The sequence below is a fragment of the Alexandromys fortis genome, unplaced genomic scaffold (genome assembly GCF_014885135.2).
Source record: "Alexandromys fortis isolate MF-2015 unplaced genomic scaffold, M_Fortis_MF-2015_v1.1 scaffold_0, whole genome shotgun sequence".
NCBI classification, from domain to species: Eukaryota; Metazoa; Chordata; class Mammalia; order Rodentia; family Cricetidae; genus Alexandromys; species Alexandromys fortis.
Window position 1 is genome coordinate 42,666,438 of NW_026067949.1, and position 9,141 is coordinate 42,675,578.

The following is a 9,141-nucleotide window of genomic DNA, read 5'->3' on the forward strand; positions in this document are numbered from 1 at the left end:
CCCCTATGAAAGGATCATTCTGTTGGACTTTCAAAGGGGATGTGACCCCCAGGCAGAGAATTACTATCCTAGATCCTAGCATCTTGGTTTAAATAGAAAAGAAAAATTGGCTCTCTTTTCTGTTGTTCTTCTGAAGAGAAAAGCAGGCATTTTCCTCTCTCTACCTCTCTCTGTCTCTGTCTCCCCCTTAACTCCTCTCTGCCTTCCTCTCAATAAACTCCACACTCAAATAAAAAAAAAAAAAGAGAGAGAGATAAAAGAAAAGAGAAATTGTTTTCCAGGATGCATTTTATGAGAACAAACACCTAAGCATCTTTGGTGTGTGACAGTTGCCTCAATGGCAAAGTCAGAAAAAAAAATCAATTAATGAAAAAAAGGAAAGAGCTAAAGGCCCTCAATAGAGAACCATGGGGAAGAGGACAGAACTTGCATTGTGAGGAGCTACGGACATGAGTGCACTACCAGGCCAGCTCTCAAAAAATTATTAAAAAATTAAACAAAAGCGCAGATGTGAACCATTTGCATATTTTGTGGTTTAAATGCTTCTACTCTGACTAAACTTTTGCTACCAGCATTTGATAAGGGCTGCGAAATTTTCCACAATTTAGCAATCAGCTCTGGCACAAGTGAGCTGGCCAGAGCAGAGAAACGGCAGCAGCAGATGCCAAGAAGTGCTTCCTGGCCAAGAACTAAGTCCGCAGTACCCCTGGGATCATGACTCTCTCCTTGGTTACCAAATGCCTGTTTTTCTTAGCATTGTCTTTTTAAAGGCCCCGTCACTACACTTTACTTTAGAGAGTTGATAACCATACCCTGTGATTCAAGAATGGTTTTCCCAGTGAGAGATCGAATCAAGTGAAGTGGATCACTCCTGTGACAGTCATCTCTGTCCCCAAGGTACTTTTCCTTCATGAACCCCAGTCACTTCTTGGAAGTTAGCATTTCTGTGCAGTGAGTATCATCTAAAAGGGACACTGAAAGCTACACTCTAAAATAAGCTAGTAGCATCCAAATGTTAGACCTACACACACACACACACACACACACACACACACACACACGAGAAAATGTTTGTCATTAGCCACTAAGAAGTAGTCCTCCAGAATTATTTTTCCTGTTTCATCTGCATAAAGTGATCATAGACCCGACGTTAGGAACGAGGAAAATGGCATGACCCTTTGCTGCCATCCTGTTGACCTCCGCATGCCGGATCAGGCTGTTTCCCCTCTCTGTAGCTCCTCTTCCCTGCCTGAACAACAACCGAGCTTACCTGAAGGTAATTAATTACGTTCAGCAACATCTGTGCTGTGACTGAGCAAACTTGAATTTTGAGAGGAAATTTTCTTTGGCAATATTTCAGTGTGTTGAGTCATGAGCCTGACAAGTAACTACAACCCATGAAGCAGCATTTCCACGGGGAGAAGCCTGCGAGAAGGAAGTGCGACTGAGTTAGTTTGGTGTGTGGTGCGCTCTGCGCTTCCACACCCCAGCCCACAGCCTCCTTATACAAGTTTCCTCTCTACTCAGTTCAAGCCCAGTTTCCAGGATTCCAATGCAAAGATCAGACTTTCCAGATGACATGCCAAGACTCATGATCAGGAGTACCTGGATTTCAACTTTCTCCGGTGATGCGAAAGTGTCCTCTCAGGAAATAACAACAGCCCGTGGCAGTGAGTCCATGAGCAGTAAGCAACTTCTTTCATGATTGATAACAGCAAGTTGGGAAACCAATTTCCAGTCACTGACATTCCCATCTCTTCAGGCAGGAGAGCTGGCTCCGGGTGTCACGAGAGTTTGAGAGCCAGCGACACATGGGAGAAATGACCCTGCACCTGCCTGGGCAGCACACTAGAGGTGACCCTGTTGGCAGGGGTGCAAGTGAGCCTGCCCTGAGAGCATGAGAACAGGAGAGATAACCCCGCCTCCTTTATCTGCCACGTGGTGGCCTGGGTGAGGGCTAGATCCCCCCCCACAACCCTTGCCATCTGCCGCAGCAGGAGAGCTGGCCTTGGCAACATGAGAGAGGGCAAGCTGGCCCTGAACCTTGCATGGGCAAAACAGTAGAGCCGGCCCTGGTGGTGTGGATGCCAGTGAGCCAACCCCTAGAGTGTGAGAACGGGAGAACTGGCCCTGCTCCTTGTCTGATGAATGAGGGGGCCAGGGCAGTGCAGGAGAGCTCACCCTGGTGGTGAACTGCTGAAGCATGTAAGGGGAGAAGGCCTGTAGCTCTGAAACTACAGGATCTCTAGGACACAAGGCAACAACAGAATATCAAGAGGAGACCCAGTGAGGGCCCACTATCAAGGGTGAAGCAGAATCAGAGGCCACAAACCAGATGAATGACTCATTGCAACGCGCACTTACAAATGAAGATGCATGGACCAAAGCAGACACTGTGGAGCTCACTGGGTCGCGCTGCGGCTTCCACACCAAGACTTGTTCTGCTTTTCTTTTCTATTCTATTTTGTTTTGTTTTGGGGCGGGGGTGGAAGGTTGCAATGTCAGAGGGCAGATATGAAGGGACAGGAAAATGAATGGGATCAGGATGCATGATGTGAAATCCACAAAGAATCAGTAATAAAAGTTTTACACAATTCCCATCTCTTAGGATATAAACCATGATAAGTAGTTATGAAAGAGACTTGCTTAATGCCAGACAAACTAACTGTCTTAAAGCAAATGAGAAACAGGGTGTATTATGTTCTTAAACTACAAAAACACATACACATATACATGCAGGCAGACATGCATACATTGAAAATAAAAAAATAATACTGGCCTCTCTTTAATTCTGTGTATGGTTTTCTCATCTAGAGTCTTTTTTTTGTTTTGTTTTGTTTTGTTTTGTTTTTTTTCGAGACAGGGTTTCTCTGTGGCTTTGGAGCCTGTCCTGGAACCAGCTCTGTAGACCAGGCTGGTCTCGAACTCACAGAGATCCGCCTGTCTCTGCCTCCCGAGTGCTGGGATTAAAGGCATGCGCCACCATCGCCCGGCCTCATCTAGAGTCTTAAGCATTAAATATGCTATATCTCTAATCCATTTCAAAATAGATGAGAATTCGCTCAATTTATAATTGAGAAAGCTCATACAACAGAGGAAATCTGCTTGATTCCCAACCTCTTGTTGTTTTATACTGCTCGTACAGGCAACTGGCATGTAAACAATTGCTTCTCTGACCTACCAGCAAGAGATCGTAGTCTCGGAGAACAGGGGTTTGCCTAAGGGTCGAGGAATAGCTAGAACTGCAGCAAAAGGAAAGTTTACTGAAGCGTGAACGGCTGTTGCACTATTAGAGAATATTCCATCGTCCCGTGTGCATGGATTGCACACAAGAACTGGGACAGAGTCACATGACAAAGAATAGACAATACTTCAGACGGAGTTTTGCTCCTGATGAGATTCCCCTTTATTCTTTACTATAAGAAGTATTCTGTTAAAGTACAAATTTGGTACTATCACTCTCTCGCCTATGTGCAAACATTCAAAGTGGTGCACACTCTACTGCGCAAACTGTAGGACCTAAATCTCTTAATGGGGCATAAGCATTGCTCTCCTAACCTGTAAATTGGTATATATTGAGTCTCTGCAATAAATTGAAATGTTACTATAAGAAACGGTTACGGTATTTCATTGACACACAACTTGAGCCCTGTCAGGGATATAAAAACATGCAAAAAGGATGTGGCTTTACCAGGTGATGCTGATAGTACTGGAAGTTGTCATGTTTAATTATAAACAGTCTGGCTTGTTGAATATATTTAATGACTTTTTTAAAAAAATCAAAATTAGCACAGTACGTTGAGTTAACAAACAAGTATTTTCACTAATTTATTTACTTCATCTCAGTCTCTCTGTCTGTCTGTCTCTCTTTTGTGTGTGTGTGTGTGTGTGTGTGTGTGTGTGTGTGTGTATGAAGATGTGTGTGCAGTTGCTGTGGAGGCCAGAAAAGGGTGTGAGATCCCCTGACCTGGAGTGACAGGTGGTTGTGAACCATCCCATGTGGGTGTTGGAAACCAAACTCTGTTCCCCTGAAAGAATAGCAGGTGCTCATTGCAGTGGCATTTTATTTGTATTTTAATAAATAAAGTGATGTGGTATTTCCCTCTGTATGCTGTGAATATCATTGGTTAATAAAGGAACTGCTTTGGGCCTATATCAGAGCTATAGGGGAATAGGGCTGGGGGGAGGGACTAAACTGAATGCTGAGAGAAAGGAGGTGGAGTAAGGAGAAGTCATGTAGCCCTGCTGGAGAAAGACACTGGAACTTTAGCTGGTAAGCCACAGCCATGTGGCGATATACAGATTAATAGAAATGGGTTAAATTAAGATATAAGACTTAGTCAATAAGAAGCTGGAGTTAATGGACCAAGCAGTGATGTAAATAATATAGTTTCTGTGTGATTATTTTGGGGCTGAACATCCGGAAACCAACAAGCGGCCCCTCCTTCAACAAGAAAGCTTTCCTGAAGATCAGAAAAGTAAAACAACCACACTGCCAGTCTTAACAACCAGGCAGCAATGACACACACCTTTAATCCCAGTAGCCACACTAGCTTTCCATAGAGACATGGTAGTAGGGTTCATGCCTTTAGTCCCAGTGATGCATGCCTTTAATTCCAGTGATGCATGCCTTTAATAATCTCAGCCCTAGAGAGGAATATAAGATGGGAGGAGACAACTCGCGGTCTCAGTCTCATTCTGAGGTTTTCTGGAGACAGGATACAATTTTTTGGCTAAGGTCAAGGTAAGAGCCAATGACTGGCTGCTTTGCTTTTCTAGTCTTCAGGTTGAACCCCAATATCTGTCCCTGAGTTCTTATTAATTATGCATCATCTCATAATCACTTAGTCATACCGCAGGACTCACAATTGGTAAAGTGGGATACAGCGGTAAGATATGGTAATTTTACTTTTTTCTTCATCTCTCTTTTGTGCCTGCCAGAAGAAACATCCTTAGTTAGATAATATAACAAATGGATGTGACCCAACTGACTGAAAGTTTCAAGCAAAATTTTCTAAGTCAGCCAGTGCTGGTGCTATGTTAATCTTTAATTTCTGCTGCAAACATTGTTACACTGCCACCGTTATCAGCAATGGCATCAGGAGTAGGCATTCCTGCCGGGAAAAGGCTAGGCTGTACAATTTACTGTAGCTCGCTGCTGTGCAAACTTGTAGGGAGTGATGAAATCAGAATACCATGTGCTTCAATTTACTATGTGTTTTCTCCCTGACTGGAAATACTCAGCAGAGCAGGCCCACAGCTGGGAGCTTATGTGTGCCATGCCATGTTTAATGGAATGAAATCACTGAGGAATGATTTTGTGTTCCCAGATTTATTTTCTTCTTCTTCTTCTTCTTCTTCTTCTTCTTCTTCTTCTTCTTCTTCTTCTTCTTCTTCTTCTTCTTCTTCTTCTTCTTCTTCTTCCTCTTCTCCTCCTCCTCCTTCTTCTACCTCGAGATATTAGTTTATATATTTGATCACGTGTATAAAACACAAAAGTAGCACAAAGCAATACTTAAGTGAACAATTGACACAATGCATTGTGATATAATCATTAACAAACAAGTCCAGTCTATCATGTGTTATTCCATTATATTTAAAGTCTGGTATAACCCACAGAGATTAGTTCAGGAAACTATAACGTGGACCATGACCTATGGTTATAAAATATTGATCTGGAATCTTCTTGATGACAAAGTGTTAACCAAGGTTTTTGTCTCACCTGGTCCCTCTAGGTTTAGCCATGCCCCCCACAGCCATTTAGTCCCAAATAAACACACAGAGGTCTATGTTAATCATAAACTGATTGGCCTAGTATCTCAGGCTCTTCTTATTAACTAATTTTTATAACTTTATATTAGTCAATATTTCTTGTCTATGCTAGCCACATGGCTTAGTACCTTTTTTAGTGAGGCAGTAACATCTTGCTTCTGTGGCTGGGTCATGACTGCGTTCTGAAACTTCCCTCTTCTAAGAATTCTCATTGCCCCACCTCTACTTCCTGCCTAGTTGCTCTGCCTATACTTTCTGCCTGGCTACTAGCCAAACAGCATTTTATTAAACAAGTACAAGACACAAATCTTTACAGGGTAAAACCATTGTCCCACAGCAACAAAGCTAAGCTTCTTCATCAGTCTGTATTGAAATTCCCTTTTTACTGGTGTCTTCTTCTACTCTGAAATCCAATAAAGAAAGATAGGCTGTCTAGACCAGCTAGACCCTTCAAACACCTTTATACTTAATCTGAATTTCAGCTCTTGACCTGGTGTTGGGCATTCCTGGTAATTTCAGAGTTGAAGCATTTGGTGTTGCAGTCATAAAATAAATAAGAGAATTCTCTAGTCTTGTTTCTGTTGCTATAGCAGAATACTACAGACTGAGTAATTTATAGGTTGAAGGAATTTGCCTCTTACTCTTCTGGAAGTTGGCCATACAACAAAAAGCAATAAAAAAAGCAAGTGAACAGGTGAGGCAGAGAAGAAGAAGGAAACTGGTCCAGCTCATTTGTTTTTTACCCAGCCACCCTCTGTGCCTGTTACAACCAACCTACTTCTGAAATAACAGCGTTAATCTATCTACTAAGGTGGCACCTTGGTGACCTAATCACCTCCATTAAGACTTCACCCCCTCAACACTGTTACAAAGAGAATTAAATTTCTAAAGGGACTTGGAAGGAGACATCCAAAGCCCAGGAGAGGGTCTTCACTAGGCTGCGGGAACTCTGGAGGAATACTATTATCACACTCACACATTTCTGTGTGGGTTCCCAGGACAAACTGGATAGATAAAAACAAAAACAATACCAAATCACACAGACTTGCTACAGACTTTTCATTTTCGCCCTTCCTTCCAGTCATTGTTTTTCCTGTCTAAGCATAGTCTGGCTTTAAGCCCAGGATCAGAGTCAATCTTGGATCTGAGTGTAACTCCCCTTATGAGCCTGTAACTTCACTTTTGAAACAGTGTGTTTCCTTCTCTTCACATGGGCCAGTACCCTGAAAATTATTCAAGATGACATTATGAGAATCCCAGGCCCTGCCTTGATGAAGAATTGCTATCTAGTAAGCAATATTCTCTTTCCTTCTCTTTGGTGTTTTACCACAGTGCCTATACTTAGTCTATAGCGGCCACAATCCCTGTGTCAACAAGACCCCACTAAGCAACCCAGGAAAGCAAAAGCCTTTTCTTCAGAAAGACCAAACTTAAGGTTGGTGCTACAGCCAGCAAAGGAAAAATGAGCACAATAAATAGAAATGCATTTCACACAAAATCAAATGGAAAAGCCCACAGACTGCAAAATATTTCTTACCTTTGTGATTTCCTGAAGATGGAGAGTACATCTGGTAAGAGAAGCTGCCTTAACTCTTTCTTTTCTTTAGTGAAAAAGCAAAGGATAACCAGACTTCATAGCTGTATCTGTTTATCTCTTCACCGGGCCAGACAGACAAGAGACTGGTAGTAGCCCTGCTGAGTTTTGTATGGGTAGCTGCAAAACTCAGAGGCAAAGGAGTTGTGGAGCAACAACAGAGTCAGTGCTACCTATAGAGGTATTTTATTTAAATTTTATAAATAAAGCTTGCCTGAAGACCAGAAGGCAAAACTAAGTGAGTAGAGACCAGGCAGAAATGTCACACACCTTTAATTCCAGGATTTGGGAGACAGAGGCAGATGGATCTCTGTGAGTTCAAAGCCACCCTGGGCTACACAAAATTAATGCAGAAACAGATCCAGGTGGTGATGGCTCATACCTTTAATTCCAGTACTAGAGATCCGCGTGCCTTTAATCCCAGCACTAGAGAGGAATATAAAGCAGGATGAGGCAGGAACTTGTTCTTTCAGTTTCAAGATTTCTTAGAGGTAAGAACTCTCTAGTGACCAGGCTGCTTTGCTTTTCTGATCTCCAGACTGAACCCTAATATCTGTCTCTGGGTTTTTATTATTCGTGCTACAGCTGCCAAGGTGCAGTTACCCACTACCCGATTGGATTCCTCTTCTATTACGTAATTGGAAATACCACATCCCAATCCCGGCAGATTTGTCTTTACATCTGTTGCAATTGTTTGTTTAATTTGCCATCTGTTCCTCTAGAAGAGCAAACACCGAGTGTCCTGGTGCAGCTTTCATCTAAGAAAGAACTGTGCCACAGTAGATGTTAAAAAACAAAACAAACACAAACCCACATTTTTAAATGTTAGTTGTAGTCTGGAAAAGGGTGCGGTTAATATGAAGTATTTGAGGAAGGAGGTTGTTCTGCTAAGAATTAACTCCTGGGACTAATATCACTAATTATCTTCTGGAAGGAAGATCTGGGCACATGGGTAAGTACAGGGGAGGCTTTCTCCTCTAGTGTGCAGAACTCAGGACTCATTGGTTCTGGGTCCAGGACACCAAAATTCCAAGAACAAATTTCACAGAAAAAGGTCAGGTTTTAGGATGTTTTATTACTATAGAAAGGAAAGTTAGGAAGAAAGAGTAAACATTTACATCAAAAAAACAGTTCTCCTGAGAGCAGGGACTACCCTTTATGGGGCTCCAGGAAAGCAGAGAAGCCTGTTGAGCTGGTCATCTAGGATCTTTTCAAAGGACTTATGGCAGAAACAAACAAAGACTGGGGTAATTTCTATTGAAATTGGTTAGCTCTCTGGGCTATCATGAGCATAGCCACGTCCAATGGAGGGTCCACACTTGTGAATTTTAGTGGGGCTTGTCAGAGTGTATACTTTAATATGGAATGTATACTAAAAGTTCCCATGTATAATGGAACTTAACTGACTGAGCACATTTTGTTCTTTAAGATTTATTTTTAATTATGCATATGTACACATGAATGCAGGTACCTGCTGAGGCTCGTAGCCGTAGTAGACGCCTCTGGCACTGGAGTTACAGGTGGCTATGAGCTGCCTGATTTGAGTGTTGGTGACTAGACTTGGCTCCTTTGCAAGAGCAGTACATGCTCTTAGATGCTGAGCCATTCCTCCTGCCCCTATGAGCCTCTATTATTTTAGAAATGACTTCACCGAGTTAGTTGTTATGTGGTTTGCGACTTGTTCATATAGAGTGGCATTCCACATATAACAAAACAAGGAAGAACTCTCTTATCACAGTGTGTTTCACAACATTGTTACTCTTAGAAAATTTGGA

At 42.3% G+C, this 9,141-nt stretch overlaps 1 long non-coding RNA gene across 8 annotated transcripts in view; it reads right to left on the reverse strand.

The window, feature by feature from the left end:
- LOC126506344 (uncharacterized) overlaps positions 1 to 7,956 on the reverse strand; it is a 29,552-nt gene extending 21,596 nt beyond the window's left edge. For 6 of the 8 annotated variants that reach the window (XR_007593194.1, XR_007593195.1, XR_007593193.1 and 3 more), the window contains exons 1-3: positions 7,310 to 7,919; positions 1,606 to 5,447; positions 1,271 to 1,425 (exon numbers count right to left, since the gene is read on the reverse strand). This is a non-coding gene — a long non-coding RNA (uncharacterized lncRNA). Of the gene's footprint in view, positions 1 to 1,270; positions 1,426 to 1,605; positions 5,452 to 7,309 lie in introns of all 8 variants that reach the window. The other 2 variants (XR_007593189.1, XR_007593188.1) reach the window with 2 other exon arrangements.
- Positions 7,957 to 9,141: the final 1,185 nt, after the last annotated feature.